The 21,794-nt window shown below is 35.3% G+C and overlaps 2 long non-coding RNA genes across 4 annotated transcripts; both read left to right on the top strand.

The window, feature by feature from the left end:
- Nucleotides 1-1,270: 1,270 nt before the first annotated feature.
- Nucleotides 1,271-2,193, top strand: LOC113301719. 2 transcript variants are annotated; one of them, XR_003336446.1, is made up of 5 exons: nt 1,271-1,382; nt 1,473-1,519; nt 1,613-1,683; nt 1,795-1,908; nt 2,082-2,193. It is a non-coding gene; the product is annotated as an uncharacterized LOC113301719 (long non-coding RNA). The 2 variants fall into 2 exon arrangements; XR_003336447.1 differs by having other exon boundaries at nt 1,613-1,688.
- A 17-nt stretch (nt 2,194-2,210) lies between these two features.
- LOC113301718 lies at nt 2,211-4,683 on the top strand. 2 transcript variants are annotated; one of them, XR_003336445.1, is made up of 4 exons: nt 2,211-2,565; nt 3,156-3,258; nt 3,479-3,531; nt 4,462-4,683. It is a non-coding gene; the product is annotated as an uncharacterized LOC113301718 (long non-coding RNA). The 2 variants fall into 2 exon arrangements; XR_003336444.1 differs by lacking the exon at nt 4,462-4,683 and adding an exon at nt 4,026-4,112.
- The last annotated feature ends 17,111 nt before the right edge of the window (nt 4,684-21,794 follow it).

The following is a 21,794-nucleotide window of genomic DNA, read 5'->3' as shown; positions in this document are numbered from 1 at the left end:
TGTGATTTTCCAATCTGATATATTTCGTCTTCAGTTCATCCGAACGAGAAACTTAGGTCTAACTCTAGTAATCTTTGAACCTGTGATGTTCAATTCTGATATATTTCGTCTCTAGTTCATCCGAACGAGAAACTCAGGTCTAACTCTAGTAACTTGATATATTTCGTCTTCAGTTCTTCGAACGAGAAACTCAGGTCTAACTCTATCAATCTTTGAACCTGTGATTTTCCAATCTGATATATTTCGTCTTCAGTTCATTTGAACTAGAAACTCAGGTCTAACTCTAGTAATCTGATATATTTCGTCTTCAGTTCATCCGAACGAGAAACTCAGGTCTAACTCTAGCAATCTTAGAACCTGTGATTTTCCAATCTGATATATTTCGTCTTCAGTTCATCCGAACGAGAAACTCAGGTCTAAATCTAGCAATCTTTGAACCTGTGATTTTCCAATCTGATATATTTCGTCTTCAGTTCATCCGAACGAGAAACTCAGGTCTAATGATTTCTAAATATATTTTTGTATATTTCGGAACTCGTGTTTGTCTTAATGATTTCCAAATATATTTTTCATTCTTACTACTCATTTCTTATACTTCCCAAAGCTTTAAACGATATCACATGGTGCTCCACTTATTATTGAAACCAGAGAACCGTTCATAAATTTTGCTTTTGACACATGGCAAGAAGATAACCATTAGATATTCTTGGACCAATTACATCGGTGTTATAGGGAATTATCGTCTGGCTATATCACACAATAATTGAGTTAAGGTACTTGTGCGAAACGCACAAATAAGAAATTGCGTCCTTACATCTCCTTGATTAGTTACTCGAGGTAGGTTTTCTTATACTCCACATATCTCTAGAAGAAAGAGAATATCAATCAACCTTATCTCTTTTTCATTCTTTTCTCCTCTGCATCTCACCCTCTCACCTCCCTTTCCTCTCGCTTCTTCGTCCCTGATCACTTTATTGATGAGGTTTTATTTAGTGATTTCGATGCGTTTATGAGTGGATCTGGTAATTGGTTTTGTCATCAGAGAGTATCTCAATTTTCCGTTTGATTCTCCCATCAAGATAAATTTCTTCTCTATATCTCTTCTGAGGATCTCTTCTGAGGTTTGTTGGATCTTCTCATATTTGTTGAGAAAACAAATCAAGGATTCACAATTTTTATGTTTCTTCATTTGATTTCATGGAGTTTAAATCATGGGTTTGGTTTTAATCTCAGTTTTGAGTTAGGTTATTATATTTGTGTTTGTCTTAACAGTATTTCATCATTCAGATCTGAACTTTATGGGATTTATAATGATTTTGGTTTGTGATTTTTTCAGATATTGAGTAGATTAGTTGAAAGCTGAGAAGCAGGAACAATTAGAGGTTTATTTCTTTTATTGCATAAGTCTGTCTAATTTATTTGTATTTGGCCTATGAAATGTTTGTTTTTTGTTTTTGTTTTGGGTGATCCAGCTCTTGGAATCGGCAGTAAATGCTGCTAATGACTCTTGGGTTTTGAGGTGATATGGTACATTTGATTAATTAGCGTTTTATTTTCTCAAAATATATGCTACCAGATCATGTTAAGATAACTGTGATTGAATTCCATTCAGGGTTCTGGTGATGATGGTGTGGTGGTGCTGATGAGAAAAAAAAGTAATCTGTTTTAATTGAAAGATCTGAGGTGAGGTTAGTTTAATAAGTGGGTTTTATTTTTCTGGGTTTTAGTTTTCAATTGAAAAATTGTTTTTATTTGTTGATTGGTTTAATTGTGTGTTAGTTTTCTCTTCTGCAGTTTGGACTCGTACTTTAAGGAAATTGAGGTGTGGAAACAAAAGACAATCTTGAACAGAAGACCAACAGAACTGCACATTAAGTAGAGAAAAAGCCTGAAAGTACAGAAAAAAAGGTAAAATTCTTATTGCATTCTTTATTTACTTCAGTAATGGTAGGGCTGCGATGTTGGTGTTGCATGATAATCTTGCAGGCTGTGGTTTAGTCTTGGGACTTGTTGGTTTTAACTTGATTAGGTTATTTGTTTTAAGAAAGAAGTTGCATTCCTAATTATATTTTTTTTGGCAGGTCATCCTTGGATTTCAGAACTACAATGATATAACAGTACCTACTGATATTCTAATATTCAGGCTCATGAAATCATGTATGCGCTCATCATATCTATATAAAGTTACATTAAGAGTGAGTACTTTAATATTCTCTAAATTTGATTTATTATTGATCATGTCTCATAATTTGGTTTGTCCACTACCCTTGCTTTTTTGGCATTGTCCAAGAAATTGACTGTAGATGAACTCTTTTATCTGAAGGAGTAGTTTGCACTGTTAGAACATAACTTTGGGGAATATCTGGATGGTAAGTTGAAGAAAGAAAGAACAGATAGAGCGCTTATTTGGTTTATGATTACCGGGTCTCCTTTGAAAGATAACACCAATCGTTATTGTCCATCTGGATTGTAAATATGCATATGTTAACTAACGTCTTGTGCTTCTGTAATTTGAATCGGGTGTGGATGAAACAGGACATGATGTTGCACCATAAATGTTACTAAGTAAGTTTGTTTTCTTTCACTTCGTATTTGTGTGCTTACAAGGTGACCAGAAATGCCCAGAGTGGTTTAGTGCAATGATATGCTAATAGTGCACTCTTGCAGTGGCATGCTGTGGTTTAGTGCAATGGATCTGCTGTTGTGTGTCTGTAAGAGAGTATGTAAGAGGAGTAGAGCATTAACATGTGTCTGCAGTTAACCATTATTCTTGCTTATGTTCTGTAATTCTCTTTTGCTCATGTAATTCTTCATTCTGCATCCTTTATTTTTTGAGGTATTGGATTTGTCAATCATGAATATACTTGAAAGTTAGATACGTTATTTATTGGAGACACTGAATATGTTCTTATGGTTTTCATAGTGATACTTGGTATAATTTAGTAATTGTAGGGCAGTTGATGGGTAATGGCTCTAGTGAATGATGCTAGCAATCTCTTGTTAACCCTGGAATGTGTTAGAATTATTATCTTTCGCTCACATAATATTAATGTATAGAGTTAATATGTTAAGTAGGTATCCTAGATTATCGCTTTCGTATGTTATTATTGTGCAAGATTGATAGAACTGAGAAGTATGTATTGTGTCTATTGCAGGTATCTTGCCTACACCTTCAAGTATGCAATTTTGACCAAGATGGATGTTCTGATCTTGAGCATAGGAGGCCCTAGTTAATTAGATCCTCCTCCAGTTGAGAAGGTAAACATTTCATGGACTTGGTAATTGGTCGCTTAAAATTATATAATTATCTTTTCAGAAAAACCTTGATAAACTTGGTTGCTTGTATCGATTTCCATTGTGTCAGACATTGTTCGATATTATTTACTCTTGCTTGTATAAGTTATCTCTGAAACTAATTTATTTACTCTTTCTTGTATAAGTTATCTCTAAAACTAAATGCATTGATTGTTATTTGCAGGAAGTAGTGGATACTCTTATTTGTATGAGAGACTTTGGCAGGCAGGAATTATAGTAAGTACATAGATTACTCATTTTGAATACAATGCATTCTATGAGGGAAGTTGTTTTATGGCTCACGTGTTTTCTTGTTTAAGTTTATTCACTGAATATATGAGGATTAGTTTGGTTGCTTCATTAGGTTACATAACTTATTCTTTTCAAAGTTCAATATAGTTTAATTTATATTTTTTCCCAATTCATAGTTGAAGTAAGGTGCCATAGCATGCAGCCATACATAATAGAGAGTAATTGTAAATGTCTTCCAAAAACCTTGTGGTTTACTTTTTGCCAAGAATGTCGTATTTAAGGTTTTGAGAGTCCAATATTTTTTCGTGTTAGCTGAAACAATACTTGAGAAGTAAAGATTAAATTTTACAAGTACATATATAAGTAGGTGTTACCATGTGTGTTTGAGTTTTAAGGGACCTCTTTTCATGTTATTGTAAAGTACAAGAAGTTGCAGTAATCCTTGTTCCTTTTGCTAATTCGCATCTATTTGATTTCAGTATTGGATCAGTCACTTGGAAATACCTACGAGAGCCTACCTCTTTGCCCCTTTTCCTCTGGATATTAATCGAATGAGTTTCCATTTGCTTATGAATCAATTGTAGTGCCGGCCTGCAACAGGAATTCAGGTTCAAAACGGCCTGCAATATATATATATATAATTTTTTTTTGACTCTTGACTACTGAACTCATAATGTAGGATAGAAATAATGAACACCAATCATGTTCATCTACATACCCCTATTATTTATTCTTGGTGGTGCTATAGCATATTATTGTTCTTGATATTCATTTATTAGAAGTAGCTGATATGAGCTTCACATCTAGTGGTGGTCATTCTGCTTCACATCTAGTAGTAGTGAAGCAGCATGAGCACATCTGTCTATTGTTTGCGTCATTAACTAATATCTATGCTCAATTTTTATTGTTGGACAGGTCAGGAGTACTAGATGCCAATGCTGAAACTGGTGCATCCAAAGAGAACTAAGTGCTTTTGTTCTTGATCTTGGTTGTGCTCTTCGGGTATTTCCACTCCAAATCTTAAGTGTTTGAGCTTTGGAGTTGAGCATCCAGCTGCTTAAGTTGATAGATACATTTGTCATGCCTGTAACCTATATTCTTGTACCAGCTAAGCAGCTGGAGAGGATTTTGTTTTTGTCCGAGAGTACTTGAATAAGATTAAAAAAAAATTGGGTAGATTTCATAATGATAATGAATAGAAGTATTCCTTTGTATTTTTGTTTTCGTAATGAATGTATGGATGGAATGATGGTGGATAGGTTGCAGATTGAAAAGAAGAAACTGCAATTGTGGTTGTATTTCAGGCCTGTAAACTGAAAGTGCAGGTCTACGATAATGACCTGTATTACAGGCATGTAAGCTGGAAGTCCAGGTCCATCAAAATGATCTGGGCCACCCATTTTTTTTGATTGTAACAGAAAGAATTGTCACGGTTATAACTGTGACACAAATTGTGAAGAAAAAATAACACGCGTCATCATCTTACTGTTGTTACAATTGAGAGTGACACTTTAATCGTTATAAAGCCGTGACAAAGAGACGACACGTGTCTGTTACAAATTAATGGCAACACTAATATGTGTTACTTTAACCGTAACAAAAAAGGACAGGTCTCGGGTGCAATCATTGCAAGGTTTAGTAACAGTTATAAGTGTTGTTGTAAAGGTGACTCTTTAAGACACGTGTCATACTCTGAATTGTGGTTAATAGAGAGTAACAGTTAAAACCGTTAAGATAAATGTGACAAATATGACACGTGTCGCTCTCATAAAATTAGGTCAATTGTGGCTATTAATTATTGTAATTCTTTTCATATGTGACTGTATCTGCCTTTTGTCACAGATAAAACCGTTACAAAACACCATCACAATTATTAATAACGGCCTATTCAGTACAGTTATAACCTTTACAAATTAAATAAGTAACAGGTATAGCCTGTGACAAAATCCTGGAAATGGTGTAGTGCTGGTTTATAAGAGTGAGATCTATATGGTTGGACAAGGGTATCCAAAGACCTGCATTCGATCATAATCACAAGCGGGTGTTCTTGTTGACTGCAAATCAGTATTACGACTAAGCTGATTTTGGAGAAGGAGAAAGACAAAAGAAACCAGATGTGCATGGACATTAAAGTCAATTCTAAGTTTGAAGAAGAATGTAGTATTCTTACTTCATGGAACAGAGGCAATTTTGCCTCATTTACAAGGATTGCTAACCTTGTTTATAACTATCTAAGTGAGGAAATTTATCCACAATAGTTATTGATTAATATGACTTAATGTGATCTAAGGTGATGCTCAGAATCACCAAGTAGTCTAATCCAGTTGTTCAAAAGGTGCACAAGATCGTGACAAAATTCAGGTGTTAACTAGCATGGCAAATATGCAACAGTAGCATGCGCGAAATGGGATTTAGGCATCGGTAGGATGCATGATGCGTTTAGAAATGCAAGTTAGACCGAATTGTAGATGTATGGAGAATGTAATGTAGATGACAAAATATAACATCTACCAATAACTGGCAATTAGGGTGTCATGGAGCTCGGAGCTAAGAATGAACTCACATCGAGATCGAGTAATAATTCCTCACCTCAAGCACAATCTGAAGATAATGACTTAATAGAGGACAGTATGAGACAAATAATATCACGACCCGTGGAAGACACGAGTTCTGAAGCAAAAAGCGAAGATAAGACCAAGGATGTTAGTTCAAGACTTGAAGATCGAGAAATACTGAAGATCACAAGTTGAGAGATTAAATTAATAATGAAGTAAATTCTAAGTGGATCATGGCGTTTAGACATAAGTATCCCCTATGTAGAAACGTGTTTAGCGTGAGTCACACGCTAAACCAACTGTATATAAGCCCACTGAGGCTCACCTTGTAAACTAAGACGTATGTTTCAGTCTAACTTGGTCAATAAGAATTATCTTTTTTATGTTCTCTCTTATACTCAATTGTGATTGCTGACCTAAAGATAACTCGATAATCACCAATTGGACCTAGAACTAAATAATCGACAGATGAAGATCGATAATTGGCAAGGCACATCGGAAGCAATTGAAAAACAACTGACCACGAGGAGAATCCCCTCCGGGAAGTAACTGATAAGATCTCCAATCCAGGAGATGAAAAAACTAAAAATAGAAAATCCAATCTATGATAACATTCTGAAAGAGTTAGGCGACAACTTTCTGTAATATTTGTTTAAACGAGACGAGCTAAAACCAAGCTAAAAGAGAATGACGAAGTCTAGGGCTGTATAAAACCCTCACGATCTAATAAAAAGGAAACAAAATAGTCTTAAGATAATAAGCTAAAACAAACACGCCTTTCATCCAATACGTCCCATATCAGGCTCCCCGACTGCTAGAAGACTCGACCTCGAGTCAGTATCAGCGTATACAGGTACCTCTGGAAATTATCGATAAATATCCGACACGTTATAAGTACTAGAGATGTTCATGTCACCCGACAATTCTACCACGTATGCATTGATATTGAACTTTCGTGTGATGCGAACTGGTCCATACTTCTTATGCTTGAGCTTGCCATAAGTCCCTACAGGAAAACGGTTCCTTCGAAGGTGCACCATCACTAGATCACCCACTTCAAATTCCTGAATTCTAGGGTGTTTATCCACTCTAGATTTATAAACTTCATTAGCCTTTTGTAAATGTTCAGTCACCTATTTATGAATCTGCGATACCCCCTTAGCCAAGTGTTCAGCAACAACATTTTTGTTAGGCACATCAGGAAGGGAGCCTAAGTCCAAGGAGAGCTTGGGTACTTGGATATAAACTACTTCAAATGGTGACTTTCCAGCAGATTAGTTTTTCATGCTATTATAAGCGAACTCCATTTGAGGAAGATTGACATCCCATAGTTTCGGCTGCCAATACACCTTAGCATATTACCCAACGTTCGGTTATTTACTTCAATCTGACCGTCGGTTTGTGGGTGCATGTACTACTGAAATTTAGATTTGTTCCAAGTGGCTGGCAAATTTCGTATCCCTATCAGAAACGATGGTCTTTGACATACCGTGTAGACGAATTAATTCTCAAAAAAACAATCCGGCTACGCCCGAAGCATCGTCGGTTTTCCTACAAGCAATAAAATGCGACATCTTGGAAAATCTATCGACTACGACCAGTATGAAATCCTTACTTTGCTGTGTATGCGACAGTCCCAAAACGAAATCCATTGGTAAATCTTCCCAAATATTTTCTGGAATAGACAGCGGTATATATAACCCAGTATTTTGAGCACGACCTTTGCTTGTTTGGCATATGTAGCACCTCTGTATATTTTTGTCCACATCACGTCGGAGAATAACGATCAGAGGCCAAATCTATGGTGTTTTCCCTGCCCAAGTGATCACTAAGATTTCCACCATGTAACTCTCGTATAACCGCTTCACGGAGGGATTTCCGTGCCAAGCACAACTGGTTTCCTTTTAATAGATATCCATCTTGTATATGTTAGTCCAGTTTTGGACGTCCTTGTTCACAAGCTTCCCAAATTTCTCCAAAGTCAGGGTCACCTTCATAACACCCCTTAACCGCTGCAAACCCAACTAGTTCAATTTTAAGCTCAGTTAATAAGGTAGCTCTTCTGGTCAATGCGTCAGCTACTTTATTTTGAGTGCCTGACTTGTGCTTCAAATTGAAGGTGATTTTTTGGATAAAAGTAACCCACCTAGCATGCATGGAATTTAAAATCTTTTGGGTGCTTAGATATTTAAGAGCTTGATGATCACTGTAGACTATAAACTCTTTATGCATCAAATAATGCTCCCAATGCTTCAAAGCTCTCACCATTGCATAAAATTCTAATTTGTATACAGTCCACCGTTGTCGTGACTCCCCCAGCTTCTCACTCATGTTGTCTACTGGTCTCCCTTCTTATGACAGTACTGCACGAATTCCCCTCATAGACGCATCACAGTCAACCTTAAACAACTTTGAAAAATCCGGTAACGTCAATACAGATGCGATACATAGTTTTTCTTTGATCAGCTGGAATTTTTTTTCTTACTCCCCCCTCCCCACCCCCCACCCCAAATAACCCGTCCCTTTTTGAGACAGTATGTGATAGGAGCCATAATAGCACTAAAATTGCGAACGAACCTTCTATGGAATGTTGCTAAACCTTGAAAGCTACGGACATCAGTTGGTGTCTTTGGAGTATGCCACTCACGGATTGCACACACCTTTTCTTCATCAACTCGTATTCCATCAGCTCCCACTATAAACCCCAGAACTTAGATGCTATTCATCATAAAACTGTACTTCTTATTCATATATAATTTATTTTCTCGCAACGCTTCCATGACGGACTTCAAATGTTTAGGTGCTCAACTTCTGACTTGCTATAAACTAGGATGTCGTCAAAATAGACAACAAAAAATTTGTCTCGAAATGGCTTGAGAACCTGGTTCATCATCCGCATAAAAGTACTAGGTGCATTTTGTTAGATTTTTTTATGGTTTAGCAACTAATCATGTTTAGTTTGATAAATCGGGATTAGTCTAATCTTAATCAAGTGTTTGTTTAATGTTTAGATCATGTACTAAAGGCAAGACTTTTATTATTTTGTGGGGATTGTACATAAGGCTAAAGTACATCAAGTTAATCCACTAAGTGGCATGCAAGTTTTTTATTTAAAGTTAATGGATGTGTCTCCATCTCATGATGGCTGAGTAGGTGATACATGTCTATGCAGTTGGAGGTGGACTCCCTTCTAGCCTTATTTAAAGTAATTTCTGCCATTAGAAGTTTAAGGACATAGAAGTGGATGAAAAACCTTCCTCTTAAGGATTTTATCTAAGGTACCAACTGTTATTGATTGTCTATTGTTATCATAGAAAAGTTAGGTATATCTTTACCCTATAATCTCCTATTGTATCAGGTAATCCTTGAAGAATATCTCATACTAAGCATACAACAAGTCTTACATCAAGTAGTTATACCTGAACATGTTAAAGTTAAGCATAAAACATGTTCTTTCTATTTAATGATCATGTAGTTGTTTCTATATGTAGCACATGTAATCCTAAGCATAAAGTTATCTATATATATCAGCATATGTTGTGACTAGTATGAAGGACAAAGCATGCTTAGTAAGTAATAAAGCGTATGTAAGCATGTTTAGAGGATGATTTTCTAACACATTTGACATCCCAAATGCCATCACCAGTCATTCATACAACCCCTCATTTGTCTTAAACACAGTTTTTCATTCATCCCTTCTCGTATTCGAATTTGGTGGTAACCGTTCTTCAAATCAATTTTAGAAAACACCGTCGCTTAGGCTAATTGATCTAGTAGATTCTAAAGTCGATGAATAGGGAAGCCATATTTAATAGTAATTTTATTAATGGCTCGGCTATCAATACACACTCTCCAACTTCTATCCTTTTTAGGAACTAATAGAGACGGTACTGCACAAGGACTCATGTTGTCTCTAATAACCCCTTTCTGCAATAATTCTTCGACCTGTTTATGAAGTATTTCATGCTCTTGTGGACTCATCCTGTGATGAGCAAGGTTGGGTAGGCTTGCACCTGGTATAAGATAAATATGATGTTGAACGTCTCGCAAAGGTGGAACACCACTTGGTAATTCAGCTGGTGCCAAGTCTGGGAATTCATCTAGTAAGGGTCTCACCTTTTCATGGGTTGATTATGAATTTTCTCCCACTTTTTCTTTGAGAATCAACGCAAGGCCTTCGTTTACTTCACCCAAATTTTCTTGTAGCTCGCGACCACCCACTGTATGAAAATATATTTTTAGTTTCCAATAGAAATAGGTACCTTGCATGTTTTGGTGACCCACATCTCTCCACCCCATTTGATATATCTGACCTTATACGGATTAGGGTGTTCTTTTTCTTCCAAATCTAGGGTTTTCGATAAACCTTTGGTTATTAGATTTTCTTCACTAACACTGTCGATAATAATACGACATAATTTTTCATTGACTACTCCTGGGATTCTAAACAATTTCTTCCTTTTATCACCATCAGTATTGTCAATTAAATAAGAACGATGAACAACAAAAATCTTAGCCGGTTCTGGCATGGGTCAACAATGATCCTCAAACTCGATTGTCTTCACATCTATCAAATTCTGATCTATGCTTTCACGAACTTTCAACAAAAACCCTCAGAGTAATAGCGTAGGAAAAGCCTACTCTGAATACCACCTGATAAGGCATAGCGGAAGCAATTGAAAAAAAAAACTGACCACACAGAGAATCTACTCCGGTAAAACTGATAAGTTCTCCAATCTAGGAGATGAACAAACTAAAAATAGATAATCCAATCTATGATTAACACTCTGAAAGAGTTAGCCGACAACTTTATGTTTAAATGAGTTAAGCTAAAACCAAGCTAAAAGAAAATGACGAAGTCTAGGGATTTATAAAAACCCTCACGACCTAATAAACAGGAAATAAAAGAGTCTTAAGATAATAAGCGAAAACAAAGACACCCTTCATCCAATACGTCACGTATCAGTAATCAAATCAAGTCAGGAGATATAATTAATCCAGCAAACCAATCGATATCTTGAGTAGGTACATATTTCATTAATATTGACAATATACAAAAATATGCATCTTCATTGGCTCCGATGAAGGATGCATCAAGGTTTTGATTCTAATCTTGAGTCGCTTTTTAAAATCATAATCCTAATACATAATTATCCTTTCTTGGGGAGAAAAACGAATTTACCAATCAAAATTGTATTAATATATGATAATCTTGATCTCAGAGTCTTGCTTTAAAATATAATTTCTGCTCATATGCATTAACTATCTTTATCTACATATTAATCTCGTCTGAATTAATCACAAAATTATCATCATTTCATCTTTTAGCCTTGAAAAAGCGGGGGTCTAACAACCACACCCAATATTTCTTTCGGAAATCTGAATAGACAAACTCCAATATACTTTCAAGAGATCAACTAGACATCCAGACTCAATCTAGAGAAAAATATATCAAAGAGATTATATCTCAATACCTCAATTCAATCTGCAATCAGCAAATAGGAATTTGCGAGCCCGATTGAATAAGAGGAATAACTTGAACGGTACCAAAGACCAATGTTCAAGTCTCCATCAATTTATATCAACAACCAAAGGTTGGATTATCTAATCGATTGATCTTAACGCATAGCCTGTGATATTTCTATTATATAAAAAAATATAATGCGGAAAAGAAATAACACAAACACCAGAATTTTGTTAACGAGGAAAACCGCAAATGCAGAAAAACCTCGGGACCTAGTCCATCTTTGAACACCACACTGTATTAATCCGCTAAAGACACTAGCCTAATACCAATGAACTTCGGACTTGAATGTAGTTGAGCCCTAATCAATCTCACACTGATCAAGGTACAGTTGCGCTCCTGATGTCTCTGAACCCTAGCAGGATTCTACGCACTTGATTCCCTTAGATGATCTCACCCACAACCAAGAGTTGCTACGACCCAAAGTCGAAGACTTGATAAACAAATATGTCTCAAACAGAAAAGTCTATTGGAATAAATAAATCTGTCTCCCACAGAAATACCTACGAGTTTTGTTCCGTCTTTTGATAAATCAAGGTGCACAAGAACCAATTGATAACCCTGACTTATATTCCGGAAGAACAGCCTAGTATTATCAATCACCTCACAATAATCTTAATCGTATGGTAGCGAAACAAGATATTGTGGAATCACAAACGATGAGACGAGGATGTTTGTGACGACGTTTAATCTTACCTATCGGAGATAAATCTCAAGCAAATCTTAGCAAATATAATACTTAATCACGATAGTAAAAGTAAGATCAGAACACACAACTACAGATAAAATAGTTGGGTCTGGCTTCACAATCCCAATGAAGTCTTCAAGTCGTTAACCTACAAGGTTTCATGAAAAACCTAAGGTTAAAGCAGAATCAACTCTAGTCGCAACTAATATCACATAGAAGGTGTGGTGATTAGGTTTCCCAGTTGCTAGAGTTCTCCTTTAAATAGTTTTCAAATCAGGGTTTGCAATCTAAGTTACCTTGGTAACAAAGCATTCAATATTCACCGTTAGATGAAAACCTGATTAGATTCAAGCTAATATTTTTCAAATGTTAGATCGAACTTAGCTTGTTATACATAATGAAATGTACCTTCATTTAGGTTTGAGTAACCGTACATAAACGTGTACACTATGTTGGCTCAACAGTAGTTAACCGAAGTTAGCTATATGAACACTCTCATATCAACCTTATTCATCTTAACCACAACTAGTTCAAATGACTCAATGAAACTAGTTATAGAGTTGTTCTTCTCATACAAGTGTACAAGAACACAATTGAAGCAAAATCGGTTTGATTCACTCGAATCAATTCATGAATTATAGCCACGGTTTGCAAATAATATATTCCTTATTATATAAATGTATTAGTTCATGTCACAATCGATTTTAGAAATTTAACCACTCAAGTGTGCAAATGGGTACGCATACTTAAGTAGCTGGACCAAGTTTGGTTTTCGCCAGTATGCGAATGGGTACGCATACCTCCAAACCCAGCAGAAATTCCCGGACCTAAACCTTACGCCAGTACGCGTACGGGTACTTAGGTTCCCGGGCTTCATAAACCAACAAGTACACATATGGGTATGCATACTATGGTTCCCGGACATGGATTATATATATGCAAGAGTGCATAACATGTTTATAGTCCAATGTTGGTTAAGTGTTCTAAACTCTATTTCAATCATTGAAACTTTCTTAGAGGATGACAATAGCCGTTTTCACACACTATTAGCATCAAAGAAATTTTCAAGTTATTGAAATAATCATAACGAAACATTCCAAGTCTACAACAAATGATTGTACCACACAAACCATGTAAGATGTTACCCGGCGATTTTCACATGATCATTTTTTGACTTTCGTCAAGAATATAAGATGAACTTGTTTGAAACGAAAGTTTACCAAAACATATTTCGAGAAATATGTAAGAGAGTTAAACTCAGCTCGAAATCTCAAATGTGTATAATCTGATACTATATAGTAATACGACTTTTGTCTCAATATAGGAGATAGAGTAGAAATAGACTTTCCAAGTGATAGATGAGTTTCAGTCTCCACATACCTTTTGTTGATGAAGTTCCACAAGCTCTCCTTAGTAGTTCTTCTTCTTCAATTGATGAACGCCGTGAAGTCTAATGCTCAATTACACAATCTATCCTAGTCCAAGACATCACTATAAGTAGACTAGAAATCAAGACTTATAGTTTTGATCACTAATATTGACAAACAAGCTTGAGATACCAACGCTTGCGAGTTCGACCGAGCAGTGCTCTGACAATCTCCCCCTTTGTTAATTTTAGTGACAAAACTATCAATACATATGGATTACAAAATAATTAAGTGTGAATGTTATAAATACCCTCCATTTTTATTGACCTTGCACAAATACCCCCGAGGGGTAAAAAATATTTTTTTTAGAGTGAACTTGAGAAAGTTGCTTCCACTTTTTTGAAGAAATTTGTTTAAAGTTGCGTCCACTTCTGGAAACAACTTGTGTTAGTTGCGTCCACTTCTGAAAGAAACTTTTGTTAGTTACTTCCACTTTTCAGAAGGTATGGGTATTTTTAAAATTTTAATAAGGGTATAATTTAAGAGGCGAATTTTGAGGGGTACTTAAATAATGTTCCCAATAAATAAACTTTGTAGCTTCTCGTCCAAATGATTGATCTCCTTGGTTCTTCAACATTACTCGAAATCTTCGTCACTTCCAAGTACTCCAATGATTCTAAATGTGTTCAACTCAGCATCATAGTTGTTGAAGATCCGTAGCTATAACAATGAGAAAAAAGTTTCTCTCAATCATTGTTATACAGCGTCATAGTATTATTACACAGCATCACAATCCAATTGTATCACAACTTTGACAACAATACTATGGTGATATGTATCACTCCCCCTAGTCAATACTTCATCTCACACTGAAAACCACTCCCCCTTACATAATGATCCGTAAACCTTATGTATTTGTAGTGTGAACTACACATTAATTCTCCCTATTTTTGTCAATATAAATTGGCAAAGTTATGAAAAATAGTGCGATCCTCATGAAATTTTCATAGAGATACTTCATGACCAAAAGAGAACAACATACCAACTTGTTTAGATGCAATCATATAGCCGAAACTAAATGCATTCATCAAGGAGTTTATAAAGATACAAGATAACTCCTACAATATTCCAAACCCGCACCTCTCACAAAGATTTGGCAATCAGGCACAAGTTCAATTAAGAACTCTCCTCCATAAAATTTCATTCCCGAAAGAACAACAAGAGCGACCTTACTTTTACAAGAAAATAAGGATTTCTTTGGACATAATCAAATCACATGAGAACATGAATTTGTATCCAAAAATCTCAATTGAATTAACCATAAGGAAAATGATCAATTCAATTGTCCATGCTCAACATAAGAGAACTTACGGAGCAACACAGTAGATACACAAAGATGTGGATCAGGGAAAGCCCAATACTGCGGAATAATCAAATATTAATTCTATTTTTCATCACTATTTACACAATGACATATAATAGACTTAATCTTTGTAGTCAAAAGTTCATTCTATCTTTTATTAATATTTTCATACCGACATATAATAGAGTTAACTTTTGAACAAATATGGGACAGTCAAGGTTCACGGACGTAAACAACATATCCCATAAAATTTACAATATATAAAACCATAAAGATTAATACTGCAAAAATCATCTTTCAAATAACTTAGAATTTAAGTAAATAAATCTAAAAACATTGCAAGATGAAAACGTTGGCAATAGCTATGTGTACTCACAATAATGTATATTCTAAACCCTAGGTATCCTTCTTAAAAACATAAGAATAAATTCTCATAAGAAGTTTCCTAGAAATTGATTGAGACCTCTGGAAAATTCTTTATCGTCCCCGAACTCCTTGTCGTCAACAACCACTGGAACATAAGGTTCATGAAGAAAAGAGTCAATTCCAACAAACCTTTTGAACTGATGCCGAACCAGGGTCTTCTGAATTTCAAGAGTTCTCAAAACAATAACCTTTATTTGTTGAATCTCATTCCTTGTTTCCTTCAACTCTTCAAGAACACCAGAAAACTTCTGAGAATTTGAATGAACAACTCTTGACTTCCTCACATTCCTTCTTTTTCTTTTCAAAGTTGGAGGTAACAGAGATTTATCTTTTTCCTTCATGATTGATGGCTTAACAATCATATTAGCATTTTTTCCATCAGAAGACATAATGCTTGGAGTATCCATACGTACAGAATTGTGAGAGGAAATCACAATATAATCTCAATAAGCAGTCTTATGATAAAAAGAGTTTCAAGGGGAGGAAAAATGAACGTAGGGTTACGGAACCTTTAAGCACACATGTTCACGCACGCACAACTCTCAACCCTAAAGAGGTAGAATTGTCGAGAATAACCCTCTAATATTGATTAAACAGGGAAGTCCCTTCCAATATCAATTAAATATGATAAGAAGAACGAATTTGAGACTTGCAAAGCACAACAAAACTACCAAGAGAAAAACAAACTAAACCAATTCTCTTTACTTAAATCCTGAGGTGTGCATAATCTTGTCTCTTTTGATCAGGCACATGAGATAAGATGCACCAACCAACACAATCAAGTTGTGTTAGGGTGAACAATAATCTGTCCACCATAACCCTTTTGAAAGGAATTCATAGAACTCTGTTTCACAGAATGTTTAGACCATAATTTTTTCTCTAATGATCTAGTCTTTTCTTTAGAAACTAACTTCTTCGAAGAAGAGATGAGTTTACATACCTCTGATGATATTTGAACAAGTTTGAGCTTGTTTGCTATTCGATTTGCTCTTTGTTGAAGTTTGTTGACGTATCTTATTTTGTGTTTGTACTTGAAACACTTTGAAAGAACAATAAGAGCATGTCAACATGGAAGATGGTTCAGACGCCCGAGATGTGTAAGATGCTAGACACATAGTGGAACCTGAAAAATCAGACAGAGTGTTTCCAACAGAAAGGTCAACATTTTCTTCCAGAACGGTTGAGGTTTCATATGAAAGAATATCAAGATGATGTATGTATTGCTACAACTATCAAAATCAATATTTTCACAAAGAAGTGTAACACTTGACTTTTCGTCCTCATAAGAATCATAGTTATCAGACATTTCATCAAGAGTTGCAGCTAGACCTTTGTTCCCAGTGTATTTTTTACGATTTGGACACTCATTTGCACAATGACCAAAACCTTTACACTTAAAGCATTGTGGCATATCCTCATCATCAGTTTCCTCAATATCCCTGTTTTTAGGAGGAACACGATTATGAGGTTTAATTGATGACCTAGGTTTATCTCTGGTGAACCGTTTACTTCTCTTCAAAAGAAGATCCCTAAGTTGTCTTATGATCAAGGATACTAACTTGTCAAGATCTTCATCTGATGAATCAATCTCAGAAATATCATCTTCATAAATGCAAACACTTTTACTTTAATCAAGTAATTTAGTGTTCTTTTGTGCTTTGAAAGCAACATCCTTTCCGGATTTGGATGTATGCTCATGATCAAAGATCTTTAACTTCCCAACCAGAGTATTTCTGGAAAGAGTTGCAGGGTTATTTCCCTCAACGATGGCATGCTTCTTAGAATCGTATATGGATGGCAACGATCTGAGAATTTTCATCACAATGTCCTTTTCAGGAATGGTCTTACCCAATGCAAAAAATGCATTAACAATTTCAGACACTTTGTGATTAAACTCATCAAATGAATCTTCATCTACCATACAAAGGTTTTCCCAATCAGAATTTAAGTTTTGAAGCCTAGCTTCCTTTTCACAAGTATTCCCTTCAAATACGGTTTCTAAGATATCCAAACATCTTTAGACTTTGTGCAAGTAGTCACATGGTGCTGGATCTCTGGGGTAACGACATGGATGATAGCATTTAATCCGTCAGAATTTTGCTTTGCAGCAAGAATCTCGGCAGCATCATATTTACCAATATCCTTTGGAACTGTTACACCGCCTTCTGTAACTTTCGGAGGATCATAGCCATTAACCACATAAACCCATGATTGAAAATCACGCGCTTGAAGAAAGGCATGCATAACAATTTTCCACCATAAGTAATCTGAGTCATCGAATACTGGTGGTACGTTTATAGAGATAACACTTCTGTCCATATTCAAATCGCTACAAACAAAGACTTACGAGGTCTTAAATGTGTTTGCCTGCTCTGATACCAATTACAAAAACGGGGTCTACCAACCATACCCAATATTTCGTTCGGCAATCTGAATAGACAAACTCCAATATACTTTCAAGAGAATCAAGTAGACAGTCAGACTCAATCTAGAGAAAAGTATATCAAAGAGTTTATATCTCAATTTCTCAATTCAATCTGCAATCAGCAAATAGGAATTTGCGAGCCCGATTAAATAAGAGAAATAACTTGAAAGGTACCAAAGACCAATGTTCAAGTATCAATCAATTTATATCAACAACCAAAGGTTGGATTATCTAATCGATTGATCTTAACGCACAACCTGTGATATTTTCTATTATATAACAAAATATAATGCGGAAAAGAAATAACACAGACGCCAGAATTTTGTTAACGAGGAAAACCGCAAATGCAGAAAAACCCCGGGATATAGCCATCTTTGAACACCACATTATATTAAGCCGCTACAGACACTAGCCTACTACCAATGAACTTCAGACTGGAATGTAGTTGACCCATAATCAATCTCACACTGATCAAGGTACAGTTGTGCTCCTTACGTTTCTGAACCCCCAGCAAGATTCTAAACACTTGATTACCTTAGCCGATTTCACCCACAACCAAGAGTTTCTATGATCCAAAGTCGTAGACTTGAGAAACAAATCTGTCTCACATAGAAAAGTCTATTGGAATAGATAAATCTGTCTTCCACAGAAATACCTACGAGTTTTGTTTCGTCTTTTGATAAATCAAGAACCAATTGATAAACCAGACTTATATTCCCGAAGAATAGCCTAGTACTATAATCACCTCACAATAATCTTAATCGTATGGTAACGAAACAAGATATTGTGGAATCACAAACGATGTGACGAAGATGTTTGTGACTACTTTAATCTTACCCGTCGGAGATAAATCTCAAGCAAATCTTAGCAAAGATAATACTCAATCACGATATTAAAAGTAAGATCAGAACACACAACTATAGATAAAATAGTTGGGTGTGGCTTCATAATCCCAATGATGTCTTCAAGTCGTTAACCTACAGGGTAACGTGAAAAGGCTAAGGTTAACGGAGAATCGATTCTGGTCGTAACTAGTATCACACAGAAGGTGTGGTGATTAGGTTTCCCAGTTTCTAGAGTTATCCTTTATATAGTTTTCAAATCAGGGTTTCCAATCTAGGTTACCTTGGTAACAAAGCATTTAATATTCACCGTTAGATGAAAACCTGATTAGATTCAAGCTAATATCTTTCAACTGTTAGATCGAACTTAGCTTGTTATACACAAATGAAATGTACCTTCATATAGGTTTGAGTAACCGTACCTAAACGTGTACACTATGTTGGCTCAACAGTAGTTAACCGAAGTTTGCTATATGAATACTCTCATATCAACCTTATTCATCTTAACCACAACTAGTTCAAATGACTCAAATGAAACTAGTTATAGAGTTGTTCAATTGCTATATTCTCATGAAAGTATAAGCAAAATCGGTTTGATTCACTCGAATCAATTCATGAACATTATATCCACGATCTGCAAAGAATGCATTCCTTATTATATAAATGTATTAGTTCATGTCACAACCGATTTTAGAACTTTAACCACTCAAGTATGCAAATGGGTACGCATACTTAAGTAGCCGGACCAAGTTTGGTTTTCGCCAGTATGCGTACGAATACGCATACCTCCGAACCCAGCAGAAATTCCCGGACCTAAACCTTACGCCATTATGGGTACGTGTACTTAGGTTCCCGGACTTCACAAACCAACAAGTACGCATACACGTATCCATACTATGGTTCCCTGAAATGGATTACATATACGCAAGAGTGCATAACATGTTTATAGGCCAATGTTGGTTAAGTGTTCTAAATTCTATTTCAATCATTGAAACTTTCTTAGAGGATAACAATAGTCGTTTTCACATACTATTAGCATCAAAGCAATTTTTAAGTTATTGAAATAATCATAATGAAATATTCTAAGTCTACACCAAATGATTGTATCACACAAACCATGTAAGATGTTACTCGGCGATTTTCACATGATCATCTTTTGACTTTCGTCAAGAATATAAGATGAACTTGGTTGAAGCGAAAGCTTACCAACGCATATTTCGAGAAATATGTAAGCGAGTTAAACTCAGCTCTAAATCTCAAATGTGTAATAATTGAATACTATATAGTAATACGACTTTTGTCTCAATATAGGAGATAGAGTAGAAATAGACTTTCCAAGTGATAGATGAGTTTTAGTCTCCACATACCTTTTGTTAATGAAGTTCCACAATCTCTCCTTAGTAGTTCTTCGTCTTCAATTGATGGACGTCGTGAAGTCTAATGCTCAACTACACAATTTATCCTAGTCCGAGAAATCACTATAAGTAGACTAGAAATCAACACATATAGTTTTAATCACTAATATTGACAAACAAGCTTGAGATAGCAACGCTTGCGAGTTCGCCGAGCAGTGCTCTAACAAGATTAATTTGTATCTAATTCATTTACATCGATTGATATCTTTATCACCTAAGTCGATTCATAAATAAATTTAAAAAAGAATGTGAACATCTTGATCTATACTACATTCATATAGATCTATAACTATATCATGCTTATAGACAAGTTTGAAGTATTATTGGATGTTTTTAATCATACTTTTTGCTAATATCGTTAATATTTAGATCTTGTGGTCTTGAATGCATATTATCTCAAATGATAGTAATATCATCATAGAAATTCAACGTATAACGCTATTTTGATCCCATCTTTTACGAATTTTCAATGATTTTGAAGCATATTTAGAAATAATTGATTAGATGTATATCGATTATTAATTTTAAAATTTTCAAGCATAAAGCAATTATGTTCCATCATTTTTAACCGACTTATGTGTTTAAAAAATATGGCTAGAAGTTTCCAGATCTGGAAAAAATCTGGTGAAATATTAATATTATGCTGAAAATACAATTTATCTCACGGATCTAACATTTTATCCATTTTCGATATATACTTGTATAAATATATTTATATCTAACGAGTGAAAAACCCAAAGGCATGAAAATGCATGTTCCCCTGTTGTGGAACATCTTCTTTCAAAGAATCAATCTGTTTCGGGTGGAAAAGAACAATTCGAGAGGTGAAAGATCCAATAAAATCGCATGTTCGGAGATCTGAAACATAATTAGGTTTACAACTTAAAGATTTCACTTAGGGATTTGTGAAGCCGGTGTTAGAGCACTGCTCGGTCGATCTCGCAAGCGTTGCTATCTCAAGCTTGTTTGTAAAGTTTAGTTGTCAAAACTATAAGTCTTGATTTCTAGTTTACTTATATAGATAAGTCTCGGATTAGGATAGAAAGTGTAGTTGAGCATTAGACTTCACGGCGTCCATCAATTGAAGACGAAGAACTACTAAGGGGAGCTTGTGGAACCTAATCAACAAAAGGTATGTGGAGACTTGAACTCATCTATCACTCAAAAGTCTATCTACTATATCTCTTATTTGAGACAAAAGTCGTGTAGCTATGTAGACTTCAATTATGCACATTTGATATTTCGAGTTGAGTTTAACTCGCTTACATATTTCTCGAAATATGTGTTGGTAAGCTTTCACTTTAACTAAGTTCATTTATATTCTTGACGAAATTCAAAAGATGATCATATGAAAATTACCTTGTAACATCTTACATGATTTGTGTGAGACAGTCATTTGATGTAGACTCGGAATGTTTCCTATTGATCATTCGATCATTTGAAAATTGCTTTGAAGCTAATAGTTTTTGTGAGACAGCTATTGTCGTCTTCCGAGAATGTTTCAATGATTCAAATGAGTTTAGAACAATTGGATATAAGCTTAGTATGCGTACTTTCATATATGTAATCCAAGTCCGGGAACCATAGTATGCATATCCGTATGCATACTGGTTGGTTTAGTGAAAGTCCGAGAACCTTGTATG

The sequence above is a fragment of the Papaver somniferum genome, chromosome 8, assembly GCF_003573695.1.
Source record: "Papaver somniferum cultivar HN1 chromosome 8, ASM357369v1, whole genome shotgun sequence".
In the NCBI taxonomy this organism is placed as follows: domain Eukaryota; kingdom Viridiplantae; phylum Streptophyta; class Magnoliopsida; order Ranunculales; family Papaveraceae; genus Papaver; species Papaver somniferum.
Note: the sequence above shows the minus strand (reverse complement) of the source record. Positions and strands in the feature narration are given on the sequence as shown.